This window comes from Alosa sapidissima, chromosome 4, assembly GCF_018492685.1.
Source record: "Alosa sapidissima isolate fAloSap1 chromosome 4, fAloSap1.pri, whole genome shotgun sequence".
NCBI lineage: Eukaryota > Metazoa > Chordata > Actinopteri > Clupeiformes > Clupeidae > Alosa > Alosa sapidissima.
Genome location: NC_055960.1, coordinates 32,228,267 through 32,245,481, shown reverse-complemented (window position 1 = coordinate 32,245,481; position 17,215 = coordinate 32,228,267). Strand labels below are relative to the sequence as shown.

General features: G+C 44.1%; 1 protein-coding gene and 1 long non-coding RNA gene across 2 annotated transcripts in view; one reads left to right on the top strand and one right to left on the bottom strand.

Annotated features, from left to right (window-relative positions):
- Nucleotides 1–17,215, top strand: part of dlgap4b (discs, large (Drosophila) homolog-associated protein 4b) — a 142,533-nt gene that overhangs the window by 46,394 nt on the left and 78,924 nt on the right.
- Nucleotides 6,351–12,046, bottom strand: LOC121707299. Its single transcript, XR_006031288.1, has 3 exons — nucleotides 12,035–12,046; nucleotides 8,097–8,098; nucleotides 6,351–6,653 (listed from the first exon to the last, which is right to left on the bottom strand). It is a non-coding gene; the product is annotated as an uncharacterized LOC121707299 (long non-coding RNA).

The window sequence follows — 17,215 nt, the reverse complement described above, 5'->3', positions numbered from 1 at the left end:
CTCTCTCTCACTCTCTCTCTCTCTCTCACTCTCTCTTTCTTTCTTTCTCTCTCTCACTCTCTCTCTCTCTACCCCTCTCTCTCATACTCTCTCTCTCCCTCTCTCACTCTCTCACTCTCTCTTTCTCGCTCTCTCACTCTCTCTACCCCTCTCTCTCTCTTTCTCTCTCTCTCCCTCTCTCACTCTCTCTCACTCTCTCTCTCTCTCACTCTCACTCTCTCTCTCTACCCCTCTCTCTCTCTCTCTCTCTCTCTCTTTCTCTCTCTCTCTCAGCACTATGGAGCTGTGAGCAGCTCTGTGATGTTCAGTGTGTTTGCCCTCTTGGCCATCTGGTGTGGTGTGGCGGGGGTCTAATGGACGGCTTTTCTGTCTGTGTGTGTTTTTTACGCTGGCGTCTCGGTTTCTCCTCTCGACCCGGCTCCGGCAGGGATTAACCCGGCCGAGTCGCAGACAAAAATAATCTGGTCATTTGGGTGCCGAGTTGATACCGGTGGCAGTTTGTTTTGTTTTGTTTTATTTTGTTTTGGGGGGTTTTTCTGTGAGCCTCCAATCTTGTGATTTGAGGGAACGTTCAACTGTGGTGCTCATGTGCTCCTTTTTGGTCAATGAGCCAGGTGGTTCTCCTCCTAATGGTTCCTATTGAGAATACTGCTATTGAGTAGTGGGTTGCAACACTCATGGACTCATGCAGTCCTACAGTATATCAGGCTCCTCTTCAAATTGCGGGTCAGCCATCTTGCTTTAAAACATTCAGGAGCACAAGCTATTTATTTCTTATTATATATATTTTGTATTATTATATATTTATTTAACTTGCTGTCTGCCAGACTTCACATGTGCATATAGTAGTGAGTGCATTGCATGGTGATGGTCTCTGGCTGCTGAGGCCTCTGTGTCACCGTGCCGCCTTCAAATTAGCAGCCGTGAGGAGAGGCAGAGGAGGCTGCTGGGAGACGTGCCCGTCAGGAGCAGCTGCTCAGAGGACACTGCAGACCCGGGGTTCGCTCTTTCGCTCGCTCACCACTCACACGCCAACCCCCGCTGATGATTACAAGGAGCAGGCTCAGAAAACCTGTCAGCACGGAGGAGGGAGAGGATGGGAGGATGACGAAAGAGTGAGAGCAGAGTGGAGGAACAGGGAAAGAGAGAGGGAAAGAGTGCATCTGGAAAGGTAGATGAAAATATGAATGATAAATACCTAGTGTTATTCGCTCGGTGGTGTTTTATGCCCCCAACGTCATCTTCCAGGCAGCGCTGCCACCGCTGCCTTAAAGGCACCTGATCCTAAATCTAACCCCAAACCTAACCTTAACCCATGCCTGACCCTAGTGCCTTCCAGGCAGCGCTGCCACCGCTGACTTAAAGGCACCTGATCCTAAACCTAACCTTAACCCATGTCTGACCCTAGTGCCTTCCAGGCAGCGCTGCCTTGAAGACAACGTTGGGGGCATAAAAAGCTGTAAACAGCTACTGAAGGAAGGAATTCTAATGCTGATTTTTCCCTCTTCATGCCTCGACCTGCCTGCATCTTCCGCGCGTTCCCTGTGTTCCTCCCCAGCGCTCCTGTCACCTCTCACACCCTCGCTGCTTCCCGCAACTAATCTCATTTGGTGATAATTAACGAGCCCGACCTCAATTAAAATAGTAATTGCGCCTACATGTACATTCACCATCCACGCTATTTAAAAAAAAGAAATGTAAAGGAAATCACATTTTCCAGCGTCCGTTGGTCAGACTTCTCGTGGCTGATGGTTTTACATGCATCTCAATTTACATCTCAATTTGGCATGATTCATTTGAATGACTCTCCAATCATAATTAGATCCATGCTGGGTAAACAGCAAGGATGTATTTTGTAGGAAACATATGAGAGATTTGAGTAGATGAGGTGCAGTCTGCACACACAGAGCGCACAGCCCATAGTCCTATTCGTCTTGTTAGACAACCTTATCACATACACGCTACACTGTTTTATTCCTGGAACTGACCAAGACTAGTTTCGCTCGGCTATTTCCACTTTCTGTTAAAGAGAGAATAGCTATTGATTGATCTTGTCGGTGAAGGCCAAGTCTTCAAGGTATCCCGTGGAGGAGAACTTTTTAGCTTTTCATGCCAGCAGCTGGTTGTTCAATTCCATTCTATGCCCCAAAACCACAAGCACACAAACTCTCACACACAACCAGACAGACACACACACACAGGCAGCCGTGGCCGCTTCGGACTTGTAACCGGAGGGTTACCGGTTAGAACCCCGACCAGTAGGCAAGCACCTAAGCAAGGCACCTAACCCCTCACTGCTCCCTGTGCCGATTGTGTTTCACTAATTGGGATAAATGCAGAGACCAAATTTCCCTCACGGGATCAAAAGAGTATATATACTTTATACACACACACACAAATACTTCACACAGGGTTTCAGTAACTTCACAAGAGCTGAGTGGCATGTTTCCTGACCTCTGTGTCCACACACTGACAGTTCATCACGCTTCTGCTTCAGTCCCACATGCTCCACTGGCCTGTCCATCAGCAGGTGCTGTCCAGTGCTTTTGCTTACAGCACCTGTGCCACAGCCAAAGCACTCTGGCTCCCTCACAGAGTGTCTTTATTTATTCAGAACATAGCTCAGACCTGTTGTCAGTGTAGATTAATGCCTGAAGGTTTTTTTTTAGCTCGTATCAGATGTGCAATTTTGTGATATGTTTACGCAATGTGCAAATGTTTAAAAACTGCTATTGCTGGTATGGTTATTATGTGTTTGTACATGGCGAAAGCCCAGATGTTTTTGGGTTATTATCTGGACTGTCCTGTCCATGTTTTGATCAGTCTGGAAAGATGCAGTTAAAAATAATATGCATTCCTAAATCTGTCAAAAAAGTATCTGTTCTTTATTGTATATTGGGAACCCTCTGTTCTTCTTTAGAACATTAGCATGTCAAGCTAATAGCTATTGTAAACAGGGCTAACGTAGGCTACCTCTGTCCAAACTAAACTGGCACACAGTTTGAGATTGTAGGTCAGTGCTCTTCTCATGCTGAGTGGGGCAGAGGGCTGGGCAAATGTGCTCATCCAATCCAGCGCAGCCCCAGAAAATCCCCACTGCTCCCTCGCAGCCAGGAAGCCAGTCAGTCCATCCATCAGGCCGATGAGACCTGCGGCGGCCAGGCCACCCAGCTGGTCAGCGAGCGGGAACCAGGGCGGAGAGGGACAGGCAGGCAAGGGAGGAAGGGCTCACTCTGTCTCAGATTACCCCTCCCCACAGGGTATGTTAGATTACCGCGCCAGGCCCCCACCCATCAGCACGTCAGCAGGGTCGTCTCTGTGTCAGAGGGTGCTTGGCGTATACGCATGCACTGACCCCTGGCTCTGGTCTCTCTTTCTCTCTCTCTCTCTCTCTCTCATGCGTCAGGAGCTCAACCAGCTTTAAGCCTTATTAAAGCTAACCCTCTGGAGGCCCGCGGTCCTGCTAGCAGCAGCAGCTCAGGGCCCCGCGGCTACACAACCCAAATAGGACTCCCAACACACACGCACACATATATATATATACACACACACACACACACATATACACACACACACACACACACACACACACACACACACACACACATATATACACACACACACACACATATATACACACACACACACACACACACACATATACACACACACACACACACACATATACACACACACACATACACACACACACACACACACACACACACACACACACACACACATATATACACACACACACACATACATATACACACACACACACACACACACACACATATCCTGAGGTACAGTATACGTGTCCATGTGTCACAACTTCCTCCTCTTAATTCTGTCTATTTTCCATTCCATTTGCGGACATTGAAAATTGAACTAAACATTTTTCCGTCTTCTGAATGTCCAGTTCTGATGCCCATGCAAAGTTCCAAAGTAGTTCAGATATGGACATTCTGGATGTTATTTCAGCGTTTATTGTTATTGTTCAAAATGTCACCACTGAATATAAAATTAGGAGCTAACTAACTATTAAAACTAAGAACTAGATGTACCGTATAGCGGTACAAAATATGACCGCCGCTCAGTCCTGTACATCCATTCCGTGAAAATAAATCACATTAACTTAATCAATTTGTCTCCATCTTCTACTCCACCCCCCACTCTTGAAACTTTTGTGTACTGTATGCTTGTTTGGCATGTGTGTTTGCGGGCCGCACAGAAAGTAGCTTACTGGCGCTGCAAAGGTGAATAGATTTGTAGCACTTGCCAAAAAATTTGTAGTATTGTTATAAAACCTTTAAAATCTCTAAACAATCACAAGTAGGGCAGTTCATCACAGTCCATCCATTGCAACTGGACGGATGAAAGGTACACCTGTAGGCTACATTGCATTTCGGAAAAGCAGAAGGTAGCAGCATAATTTATTTATTAATTAATTTATTATTATTAAACAAAACAATCCCTGTCAGATCCATGCAGTTTTCAACAGCTATCAAGAAGAGAGGTCATGTCATGGATTTTTGTGAATGTTTCTTCTTCTACATATGCAAGAGTTTAGTCATCTAGTTCATATGATATTCAACTTAATTGGCAATGCACAAATTAAACACCAGTAGTCTAAAACAAAATGCTGTTTTAACCAGTGGTGCACATTTTAACGGGCCAAGTTGAAGAGCTGCTGTCCGTTATTGTTTGTGCAAATATAGGCTGATTCATGTTCCCTTGCATTTTGCAACTGTGGCTTTTGCCAGACCAAGCTCAATCTTTTAAGAAATCGAAAAAGAAATCGCCGGCAGATCAGGCTGGGTTTACCCAGCCTAGTCGATGGTAGGTGCCCGATAGAAATATTGTTTAATTTTGCGATTGAGATATCCATGCACTGGCTCGAACTCTGCGACGTTCGCCCCCCGGTTTCAGAGCTATTCTAAATGCAAAAATGCATAGAGGGAGTTATGACAAAACCGTGACTGTTAAACTATAAGCTATATAAGGTAGGCCTTATGCTAGGCCTATTACACAACATATATTGTCACTAGGCTATGCTGGCGACCCAAATAAAATCTCCTTTGGGAACCAACAGTAAACGGACTTAAGCTGCCACCTCTTGGCGAAAAGTTAATAGTTTTGCATATCAGTAGTAGGCTAATACATTTCACGCAGCTGCGTGAATCACGGAAAGCGCGAATGAAGTGGACACTTCTAAATGGGACCCACTGTACAGTAGCTGAAGGTCTGTGACTAAAGCAGCCATAATGAAGAAAGTGTTATCATTGTTTGGATACTTCACACACACATGCTTTTTAATCGCATAGACAACAACTACCAAGCTGGAATCAAAGCACATCGACTTCCCTCTCACACCCTAAACACGCACTTCGAACAAACAAAAAGCGTCTCAGTCTCACGGTAGGCTATAGCCATAGGCAAAACTGTATCGGACCGGTGTAACGTTGGTACTAAATCATCCATCGCAAAGAATGATTTTTGTAGCACGTGCAATAAATATGTGTAAGTACAGCCCTGCCCTGGATACATCTCTCAACGTGCGCTCTAAAACATTTGGTTTAAATGGAGATGTGGATCACGGGTGCGTTAATAAATCTACATTGCGGCGAGTTGACACGAATTGTTCACTTTGACAAATTTATGTTTCAGTCCTAGTTACTTTACTTTGAGCAATGCTCTTCCTTACTTGAATCTCCTTTGAAAATAGAGGATTGAAGTAGCCTAGTGGGTGTTTGGGAATGAACGTTGACTCAGATGCTTTTTGAGATTTTGAGCAGAAATGTCCCAGCCCGGTGTTTAGGATGCATCATAGACAGGTTATCTTTCAGGTAGCCTATACATTTTCCATTAGAAAACCATCACGTTAGCGAACGTGTTGTGGCTAAATCACTTACAGTAGATCCTGCTAGTAGCCTAGGTTATGGTCATAAGAGAATGGGATGACAGTTGAAAGATAGAATTAGTGCTGTTATCAATTTGCTTGGTAGCCTATAACCACATTTATGGTTTTCTACAAATACATAATCAAATTGGCCTCCATCACTCAACCAATGCTAATGGTAACATTATTTTACCTACCTCCTATCATCCTACCCTTATTCAGAGGTGGAAAAAGTACTAAAATATTGTACTCAAGTAAAAATACCAATACTTTGATGAAATATTACTCAAGTACAAGTTAAATTACCCATCTGAAAATGTACTCAAATAAAAGTAATAAGTAGTTAATTCAAAATGTACTTTAAGTAAAAGTTACTTAGTTAGTTTTTATGGGGGGGGCGAAAAAAAAAAAATGGTTTTACCCAGCTCTAGTGGCTGCAGCCAGCAGCTAAAGTAGCCAGGCAGCTACCGTGTTACGTTCTGGGGGCATGTTCGTGAGCCCCCATGTTCATGCCCCCCAGATTGTAGCGCTGCAGCTGCCTGGCTACCTTAGCTGCTGGCTGCTGAAACGGAGATCTACAGTATGTGAAAAATCGCCGGAGTTCTCCTTTAAGTTTGAGCAGCAGTTGATTTTCAAAATTAGTTGTGCTCATCCTTGCTCACTTTGCAGTGAACAGTAATCCAGCACAACTGAAAAGCTGCTCACAGGCATATGAGGCAAGCAGGCCCATGTTGAGTTTCAGAGAGAAACTCTATTTGTAAAGGAGTTCAGCAGATCCAAGGGCCTCGGACTGTGGGAAAAGTGGGACTGATTACAGGGCCCCAATGGAGGAGAAGGCCCTTGAAAAGTCTGGAGTATATCTTATTTTACCTGGATATTTTAATTTCCAAATTAAATGTCAAAATGAATGTCAGACGAAATGTAAAGTTTGACTGACTAAATTTTGTATACAAAAAAATAGTGAAGACTGTATAAGGCAGGGGTGTCAAACATCAGGCCCGCCAGCAGGTTTCATACCCCAGATGTTTTTGGTAGGAAGGGAAAATTAGAAAAAAAGAAATTCACATCCAGTTGTCTTCAACAATGTGTTATAAGCATTATTTCTATGATATGACAAATTGATTAAACCTATCACTACAAACCATCCTCAGCAAGGAATTAGCATAAAAACTAACATGGAAGTAGGGCATTTCAAGAGAGAAAGAGCAGTATGTGACAGCATTATTGTGTACTTGTTTGCTCATAAGTGATATAATCAAACAACACTCTGATAACCATGCAGAAAAATGATAATGACCATGACAATGACAGCCCCCCACGAAGTTTCATTTTAACAAATCCGGCCCACTACCTAATATGAGTTTGACAAGGTCTAAGGTCACTCTCACTCTCCCTTGCTTAAGCACAAAATGGTTTGGTCCGCCTGCACAACGATTGATAAGGTATCTCATTTTGTTTACATAGTTGAGCATCGCTAGTAGTGGACAGTTAATTGTTGTGCTGCTGGTACAATGTCTTTCTCCAAGAAAACCAAGTCGGGTTACCAAAAAACAAAGGCAAAAAAACAGGAAAAAGAGAGATGAAAATGAGGGGAAACAGATGCAAATAAACTTATTTCCAAAGAAAGGTGAGCACACACGTAATGACACGAAATCCCATGGTGTTAAACTGCTTGAATATCTCCGCAATAGAACTGAGGCAACCCATTGAAAGAGCGGAAAATACATTTTCCTCGGTTACACAGGTACCTATCTTGTGATCCACTTCCATCTCCATCTCCTTCAGAAAGACTTGGTGCCAGCTTGATGCCCTATGCTACATGCTGATCATTGTAGTGGTTCCGGGCCCAATTTCCCCCCTTCCTCTCGGCTGTCGTTAGTCTTAACTTTTTTTTTTTTTTTTACTCAGTAACGCATGGGATTTCTGATGTAGCGAAGTACAATACTTCACTCAAAATGTAATCAAGTAAAAATAAAAGTACTAATTTGAAAAACTACTTAAAAATACAAAATACACAAAAAAACGACTCAATACAGTAAAATGAGTAAATGTATTTCGTTACTTTCCACCTCTACCCTTATTATACGTTCTCTACGGTAAACTACGGTGTTGTCCTTTTCTTTCAAACCCACTTTAGATTAACTTCCAACAAAATTACGTCTCACTGCAACGATGTGCCATCTGGTGGACAAACGACTACGTAACGCCAATACTGGAAATGCTGCCAAATGATGATGAATATTTGGTTTTCCTTTAATCCTACTGAATTTGTAATTATGTATCGGCCGTTCTAATTGCCGATACCGATAGTATGTGCGTGCCTGTGTGTGCGTGTGTATGTGTGCACCACCTTCTACAGGCCAATGAGTGTACAGTCACTAAATGTACACATAACTTAATTTTTTAGACCCCCCCATGAATGAAATTCTACAAAACTTGGCATACCCCCAGAGAATGTCAGGTTAATCATACACATAAAATTCTTAACTGAAGAGAGGGGCGATTAAAGCAGAATTATATTTCATTTTTATTTTTTACCGGGGGGTGAAAATTACAAATGAGTGATTATGGGATAGGTTGATGTGTGCCCTTGAGACCAACATACCATACTTTGCTAGCGGCGGTCATAATAATATAATCGTGGCTATATATGATATAACTAAATCTTACAATGTCTGTTGGGACACAAATAAGGCTACAATTAAAGATGACAGTGCTATTTATGCTGTCGCTATACTGTAGGTGTAGCTGTGTGCTTTCTGCTTGTGAACACAATAAATCACCAGAGTGGCTTTTGCCTTTGGAACTGACTCGACAATACATGAATCACATGTCGATTTTCTGCACCTGATTTGCATGTCCACAGACTGTCACAGTTCAGTTGTTATTGCACAGTTATGAATGTGTCATACAGAGAGAGGCAGAGAGACTATACTGAATATGCCCCCAGTCCATTTGCTTCTGTTTGCTAGCCTGTGTGCCACTGAGCTGCAGTAAATAAAGATCTCTTTGGCTGCTTCCTAAGCCACCTGTTCTCCCTCCTCTCTCATTTCATGGAGGGGTTTTTATTATGTGGCTTCTTGAGTGAATTATTTTTTTTCCCCTGTGATGAAAGGATCTTTATTTATGCGTCCATTTCATTTTGTTTCATTTCATCTCATTTCACTTTTGCACAGGGCATTTTACTGAGATGGCTGACCCCTAAGCCTGTGCGTGTCTATGTGTGTGTGTGTGTGTGTGTGTGTGTGTGTGTGTGTGTGTGTGTGTGTGTGTGATGTCCTGGCCTGTTCTGATCACATCTGCTCGTGCTACCCTGTCCCATCTGCCCCTGAACATCACAGACCCGAACCACACAGGCCTCCGGGCCAGTTGCTCACACAGGCTCACAGAAACATGTGCAAACACACTCTCACACACGCATGTGAAAGCACACACACACACACACACACAGCAATGTAGTACATGCTTGCATGCATGACTGTCTTGAGTTGAAAAGTCCAAATGCTTCTAGGAATAGGTTATTTTAGCTCATATAGTATGTGAAAAGACAAATTCACTCACAGACATACATACACACATGCAATCACGCAAGCATACAAGCACATATGGATACACACTCAGTGTGGTATTACATGTAGAGAATATAGGTATAGCACTCCCTCCCCTTTAACTTTCACTGATGGATCTTTTCATCGGCACCGAATTGTCCTTAAATAAAACATGCACATGTCCCCAGTTACCCTGAGTTGACTGAGGAGTTTAAACAGTCCCTACTACTGTAGAGCCATTTTTACGATTGCATGTTATAATCTGTGAGCATCCTTAATAAAGTTGCTAATCGTGCCTCCCCACGGCTGCACATCCCTATCAGCCTCTGTGTAGTGGTCATCAGAGCACTTCTGTGTGAGTTCTGGACGTGTGGACCGTAAAGTCAATTTCCACAGCACAGCCAAACAGCTTTGGAGAAAATAATCTGCAGTAATTATAACGGGCAAATAGGAGATTACGCCACCGTGGTGGGATCTGTTTTCCACGTGCCGTTGGCCCCTGATAGAGAAATGGACAGTCTGGAAGAGCAGGGTCAGCGCAGGTTCCCAGCGCAGGACAGCAGAGAGGTAGGAGCGCGTGGCCGAGCGCAGCGCAGCGGGCGTTTGTTTTTGAGACAGCACTGTGTGCATGTGTGTATGACTCGTGCGGTCAGTGTGGTCCCAGACACCTCAGGCTTGGACATGACTGCGCGGTCATCCTCAGTGATGTTCAGTGGGTCCCCACTGACTCGCCGCCGTCGTTGTTAGCCGCAGCGCGCTTCCTGTTGGTCGAGCGTAGTCGGGCAGCGCAGCGGCCAGGTCAGCGCTGGGGGCTCGTTTCAGGGCTCCGCTGAGGCGAGGCGGTTCTCCGCCCGCAGGCGTTGTCACCGGCAACCGCAGTGCAGCCGGTCATGGGCGCTTCACAGTGTTCCTCAGCTGACCTAATTCTGCCTTCTAACATAACTTCACCTGAGCAAGCCTCTCTGTCTCTCTCTCCCTCTCTCCTCTCTCTCTCCCTCTCTTCTCTCCCTTCTAACATAACTTCACCTGAGCAAGCTTCTCTGTCTCTCTCTCCCTCTCTCCTCTCTCTCTCCCTCTCTTCTCTCCCTTCTAACATAACTTCACCTGAGCAAGCCTCTCTGTCTCTCTCTCTCTCTCTCGCCTCTCCTGGTGTGCCCTCCTCTCTCCTCTCTCTCTCCCTCTCTCCTCTCTCTCTCCCTCTCTCCCTCTCTTCTCTCCTCTCAACACAACCATTCCTCTTTCAAAGAATCTGTCATTCAAGGAATATAATAACCCAATTTTATTTCTGTAATGGCTACCCTGACACCCACAAACTTCAGTTTTCCTTCTTATTAATTTTCAAGTTCGTACTCAGGCTGTTATTTCCTTTTCAGGCTACTGTAAATAAAAAATCAAAACAAGTTGAATGAATGGCTTTCTGTGCTAGGTCTCATATGCATCCCACAGCATAATATGCTTTTGGTGCATAGCTTGTGTATAGCAGTTGCATATAGTTGCATATTGTGTATAGCATTGCATAAGTGGTAGCATTCAGGGGGTATTTGATGATCTCTTTACAAACACAAATATTCCTTTCAAAACACTGCATCTCATGTTAGGAATCAGAGGAATCAGAATCACATGTTTATGACATAATAACAAAAGGCTTTGTGGCTGGGTCGTAAAAGCTGTAACCAGGATGAGACGACATCCTGTATCCCAGAGTGCTTTGCCCTCAGCCCACTGTCCTTGGAGAGGGAAGTTATTTCACACAAATCTACTGTGTTACTGAGAGAGAGAGAGAGAGAGAGAGAGAGAGAGGGAGAGAGACTCCAGAGCTCAATGTGCAAAACATCCCACACAAAGGCCTTTTTTGAATGGTGAGTTGAATGACTTTCACTGATTCCTTCCTTTCACGTTCACTCTCTCTATAACATCCCTCCATCTTTCTCTTCTCCTTCCCCTTCTCTCTCTCTCTCTGTCACTCTCTCTTGTGCAGGTTATTTCCGTATTTATTTTAATGGAGGATGTTGCCATGAGTACTACTGCTGAACAAGTGAAGGCTACGGCTGCAGCTGAGTGTTGCTAGCAGCTTGAGACTCAAAGACTTTTCTTTCCTCCTTACGTCATGTTTTAACCTGGCTCACACTTCACCAAAGGGAAAACTGGTGTAGACGGAGAAGAGGAGACTTGGGAGAGAGCGACTGCTCTCGTGTGTTTTTTCCCAGGGATCTCGTTGTACATGCTATGTTTTTTTTCCTCATTCAGACGCTCTCCCTCTCTCTTTCTTTTTGTGACCCTGTCTCTCACGTTTCCTCTTCTTTCCTCTCCTCTGTTCGCTCCTTGTGAGTGAGTGAGTGAGTGTGTGTGTGTGTGTGTGTGTGTGTGTGTGTTCCCTGATGGCGGGCACAGGAGAGTGGAGCCTCGATGTGTGTGTATGTGTGCGTGTGTGTGTCTGTGTGTGTGAGTGAGTGTCTCATTAGGCTTTCAGGGGAAGCCAACAGGGCCTGACAGCCTTGGCGTCCTCACCAACATGAACGTCTGTCTGGGATGGAAGGGGGGATGCTGTGTAGTGTGTGTGTCTGTTGGGGCGGGGGGGGGCAACAACTGTTGGCAACAAGGACAAACAGAGAAGAAAATGTACTATACCACCAGTAACTTGAACGGAACTCCCAAGAGAACACAGAGAGAGCAGAGAGAGACAAACACAGAGAGAGAGGATTGTGAGTGTTGTGAAAGGGCGAGAGAGAGGGAGAGAGAGAGAGAGACATTGCTGAATTACATCCCAAAGGCCAATGTGCAGCATGTGATCTCTAATTTGTCTTTTGATTGCGCTGTCTGAGTAGTGCTCAGTCAGAAACTATAACAGCCATCATCCCTGAGAACAGCAGGTTAAACAGACACTCACTAAATGTTCTTCCCTGTTTTGCTGCAGAAAAAAGAAACTTCGTAGGAAGAAATGCTGATCCAAAAAGGGAATTTTGCTCTCCCATATCCAGATCTGCCAACACTATACCCCCCCCCCCCCCCCGGCCACTTGTGATAAGATCAGTGTCCAGGGTGTTTAATTCCCCCCTACAGCCTCTGCACTAGTTATCACACACCATGGCACACCACACACCACACACCTGGTTGGTGGGTTGCAGAGTGTGTGGCGCTGTTAGCCTCATGTACGCAGCCCTGTCCCAGTTCTCCTCTCTCTCCATTTTCTAGGTCCTGGCCTCAGACCTCCCAGAGTAAGTGGCATTATCCTGTCAGAGCATGCTGATTGCTCCTGGGCCTGCTGAAATCCTCCCAAACAGATCGAGCAAACATTATAGCCACTGGCACAGTCTCTTCCCCCCACCCCCACTATCTTCACACCAGCAGACCCATGTCAAGTTTGACCTAGAATACTCCCCCCACACACACACACACACACACACACACACACACACACACACTCCCTTTTGTTAGATTTCCTTGCAAACATGATATGATCATTCTATAGAAGTGTGAACTGACTCGTCTAAGTCCTCAAGCTCAAGGGATTTTTTTTTCTCCACATCCTCTCAATATTCTGTGCCTGCTTTCGGGGGGAGCTCTGGATTGGGCCAACCACGGAGAGCCAAGCCCCAACCTCCGAGGAGCTTTCATCGACAGAATGACCTCGAGTCAAGTTCAAATTGATTATAAAGCACTTTTTCCAAGTCGTGCTCTGTAACAAGTAATAGCTTTTTTGGAAAAGGTTCTTGAAAGTTTAGTGGGAAATGAGTCAGCCCTGCTCCCCACCCCCCCTCCCCTACCCCTTCCACCAGCATGGCTGAATGCGTCTATGTTCCGTTCCCTTGCTCTTTTCAGAGAGGGTGCTGCTGCTGCTGCTGCCGCCGTCGCTGCTGCTACAGATGATGCACTGTTTCCCTCTTTCAAGCGAGGAGCTTCGGAGAAGCTCAGCGAACGTCCCCTCACATCTCTGCTATTATGCTAATGAAACGGCAGGATTCTGTTCCGCAGCAGAACCGCATCAGACAGATGGAGAACGTTCGGTTCTTGCACTGTCATTTTCGACAGCGGTCCCCGTCTCCCTGCGAGCCTTGTATTTTAGGAAGCGCGCAATCCCCTCGGTTCTGAAGGCTGGGAGTGTCGTGGAAGCAGATGGCAAATTTGCTCTCGAATGTTTCATACGAGGCTTTCAGTGCTGGGAGTGAGCTGGGAGTGTGAAAGAATACTGATTAAACCAGGGTTTTATATACTGCGTCACGGAGAAGGCTGCTGCATGTTATATAGGAAATGAACTGAGAAGATATTCATGTAGTCCGCTCCTATTGTTAACAACACCCCATGTGTATGGTATACATTAACTTCAAGTGTTCAATGTTAAATCCATTGTAATATCCTCTGTAGTCGCTGATCAGAACACATATGGATGCGCTGACAGAAAATGTAATTGGTCGATAACGTATTGTTTATCTGCAGCTTGTTTTGTGTTTTAGCAGATTACGTTCTGTAATTAAAACTCCATATTGATTAGGCGTAATTGCAGTCAAACAGTATTGTGTTTAATTACTTTTGAACATCACAGGGCCAATCTTTAGCTGAGTGCACTTCAGGAAGTTAGTGTAATGCAAGGGTGAGCCCATTCCAGGCCCTCAGCAGGCTCATATACACTGCAGTCTTAATTAGAGAAGTCGGTCTTGCATCCCAATTCAATTCCATTTCACTCTCCACACTATGTGCCCCCATAAGGTCAATGCTATTTGGAACCCAGTAAAATCCATGACATGACATTTAAATTGACAACTAAAAAGTCAAATGGTAATTGGAAAAGATATGCAAAAACAAGTTCTCAGTTTTGAAAACGGGGATTCAACTGGGGATGGGTTTGCAAAGGAGCTATTTTCAGAGTCAGTTGAACTGTTTTCTTCTACTGTACACCGTGTGCACAATTATTAGGCAAGTGAGTATTTTTTTACCTTATAATTTTTATGCATATTTCCAACTCCAACCTATATAAACCTGACTGCTAATTGGATTTATGCATCATCAGTTGATGTGTATTTGTGTAATGAGGGAGGGTGTGGCCTAAAGTGATCAACACCCTACAATCAAGGTGTGCATAATTATTAGGCAGCTTCTTTACCTCAGACAAAATGGGCCAAAAAAGAGATTTAACAGACTCTGAAAAGCAAAAAAAATTAAAATGCCTTTCACAGGGATGCAGCACTCTTGAAGAAGCAAAGATATTGAGGCGTGATCACCGAATAATCAAACGTTTTGTTGCAAATAGTCAAAAGGGTTGCAAGAAACATGTGGAGAAAAAAAGGCGCAGAATAACTGCTAGGGACGTGAGAATAATTAAACATGAAGTTACCAGGAACCCATTGACATCCAGTGCGGCCTTATTCCAGAAATGCAACCTACCTGGAGTGTCCAGAAGTACAAGGTGTTCAGTGCTCAGAGACATGGCCCAGGTAAGGAAGGCTGAAACACGACCACCACTTAAGACTCATAAGTTTAACGTCAAGACTGGGCCAAGAAATATCTGAAGACAGATTTTTCAACGGTTTTATAGACAGATGAGATAAGAGTGATTCTTGATGGACAAGACGGATGGACCCGTGGCTGGATCACTAATGGGTACAGAGCTCCACTTAGTCAGACGCCAGCAACGTGGAGGTGGGGTACTGGTATGGGCTGCTATTGTTAAGGATGAGCTAGTTGGACCTTTTCGGGTTAAAGATGGACTTAAAATCAACTCCCAAAGCTACTGCCAGTTTTTAGAAGATACTTTCTTCAAGCAGTGGTACAGAAAAATCTACATCCTTCAAGAAGGCCATGATTTTTATGCAGGACAATGCTCCATCACATGCATCCAAGTACTCCACTGCATGGCTAGCCAGCAAAGGCTTTAAAGATGACAGAATAATGACATGGCCCCCTTCTTCACCTGACCTAAACCCATTGAGAACTTGTGGACCCTTCTTAAATGTGAGATTTACAGTGAGGGAAGACAATACACCCCTTTGAACAACATTTGGGAGGCTGTGGTTGTTGCTGGACAAAATGTTCATCATCAACAGATCAAGAAATTAACAGACTCCATGGATGGAAGGCTCATGACAGTTATTGAAAAGAAGGGTGGCTATATTGGTCACTGAATATTTCATGAAGTGTTTATTTGTACATTTTGAGTTGTTTATTTTTTATTCTTACTCTAGGAAATGAAAATAAACAAGTGGAGTGGGAAAATTTTTGTTTTTTATTTAGTTGCATAATAATTCTGCACACCAATAGTTGCCTAATAATTTTGCACACATAGATTTTCTCCTGAGAAAGCCAAAACTCACTTTCCCTTTCTTAAATATTCAGGTTTGAGGTTTATTAACATTTTTGATTGACTGAGATCATTGTATTTGTTCAAAAATACAATTAATCCTCAGATATACAACTTGTCTAATAATTTTGCACACAGTGTAGTGCAGTTACAACCAGATGTCACTATTGATAATTACATGTAATACATCTGGCATGCATTATTTCACTGTTATTGTTTTTAGCATCTATCAGAATAGTGTTGAGTCAGTCTACCACACAGTGTGCATGTGCACTGTTGCCCTTTGCTGTTTACTTTTATATAATACAGTGGGGGAAGGCCATTTTGACGTGTATCAAGTGTACGCTACTGCCTAGTTATTTAGTTAGTCTGTTGGCAAACCCGCAGATCCTGAAAGCCCTTATGCAATCAAGGAATGCAATTTCCAACTCTCTACATCAAACAGAAAGAGACCAAATAAGAGAGATGTGTGGTTGTGTGTGTGTGTGTGTGTGTGTGTGCGTGGTTGTGTGTGTGTGTGTGTGTGTGCGCGTGTGTGCGTTCAGATTTGTTCCACTACAGTGAGCAATGTCTTTCCAAACATGAGTCATTCGTCTTCACTGGGAATGACAGGGGTTCCTAGACTGTTAAAGTTACAGCTCTCGAGAGTACTTACACACATGCATATCAACAAACACACACACACACACACACACACACATCCACACAGACAAACATTGCAACACATTTTGCATCATACATGGTACACGTGGGGGTGTGGGTGTGTGTTTGTGTGTGTGTGGGGGTGTGTGTGTGTTTGTATGTGTGTGTGACAGCCATCTTTCTCTCTCTGCTGACCTTTACCTGGTGTGTGTCCAGCCAAATCACATCAGCTCAGGAGCACCTCTGATGAAGGGACTGACCTCACTCTCCCTGCTGTATTAGTGCTTCGTTACACAGTGCCTCATGAAGTCAGACTGATCCAGGTGCTATACTGTCCAACGTACACACCTACCTGCCTCATACAGGCAGCGCCGGGCTATAATTGTACTGTATGTATTATTTATACTTATACATCACAGAGAATTCAGAAATATTATCCTCTCTGTTTGTTTCGACAGCTCTGACCGTGAACTTTGATGCTGTAATTCCAGTGTTGTGGTAGATTGTTTACTATGTCTCGGGAGCTCAGAAGCGCTCGTGCCCAAGGGCCTCTTTCTCTCTGCAGTCCACATCAATTACGCGTTTCCATTGCCTCAGACTTTTTATGGATGTACTGCCCAGATTTTTAAGTAAAAACACCTTAATACAACTCCAACTTTATTCAATATAAAATACTCTTGCTACAGTCTACATTAGTCAACCATCCATAGAGCTCAAGCTTTTCCATTGCCTGAGACTTATTCATGTTCCACCCACCACCCACCCAATCCCTTCATGGCCATTGATCTGACTTAGAGCTGAATAACAGCTAATGGATCAATATGGCTCCTT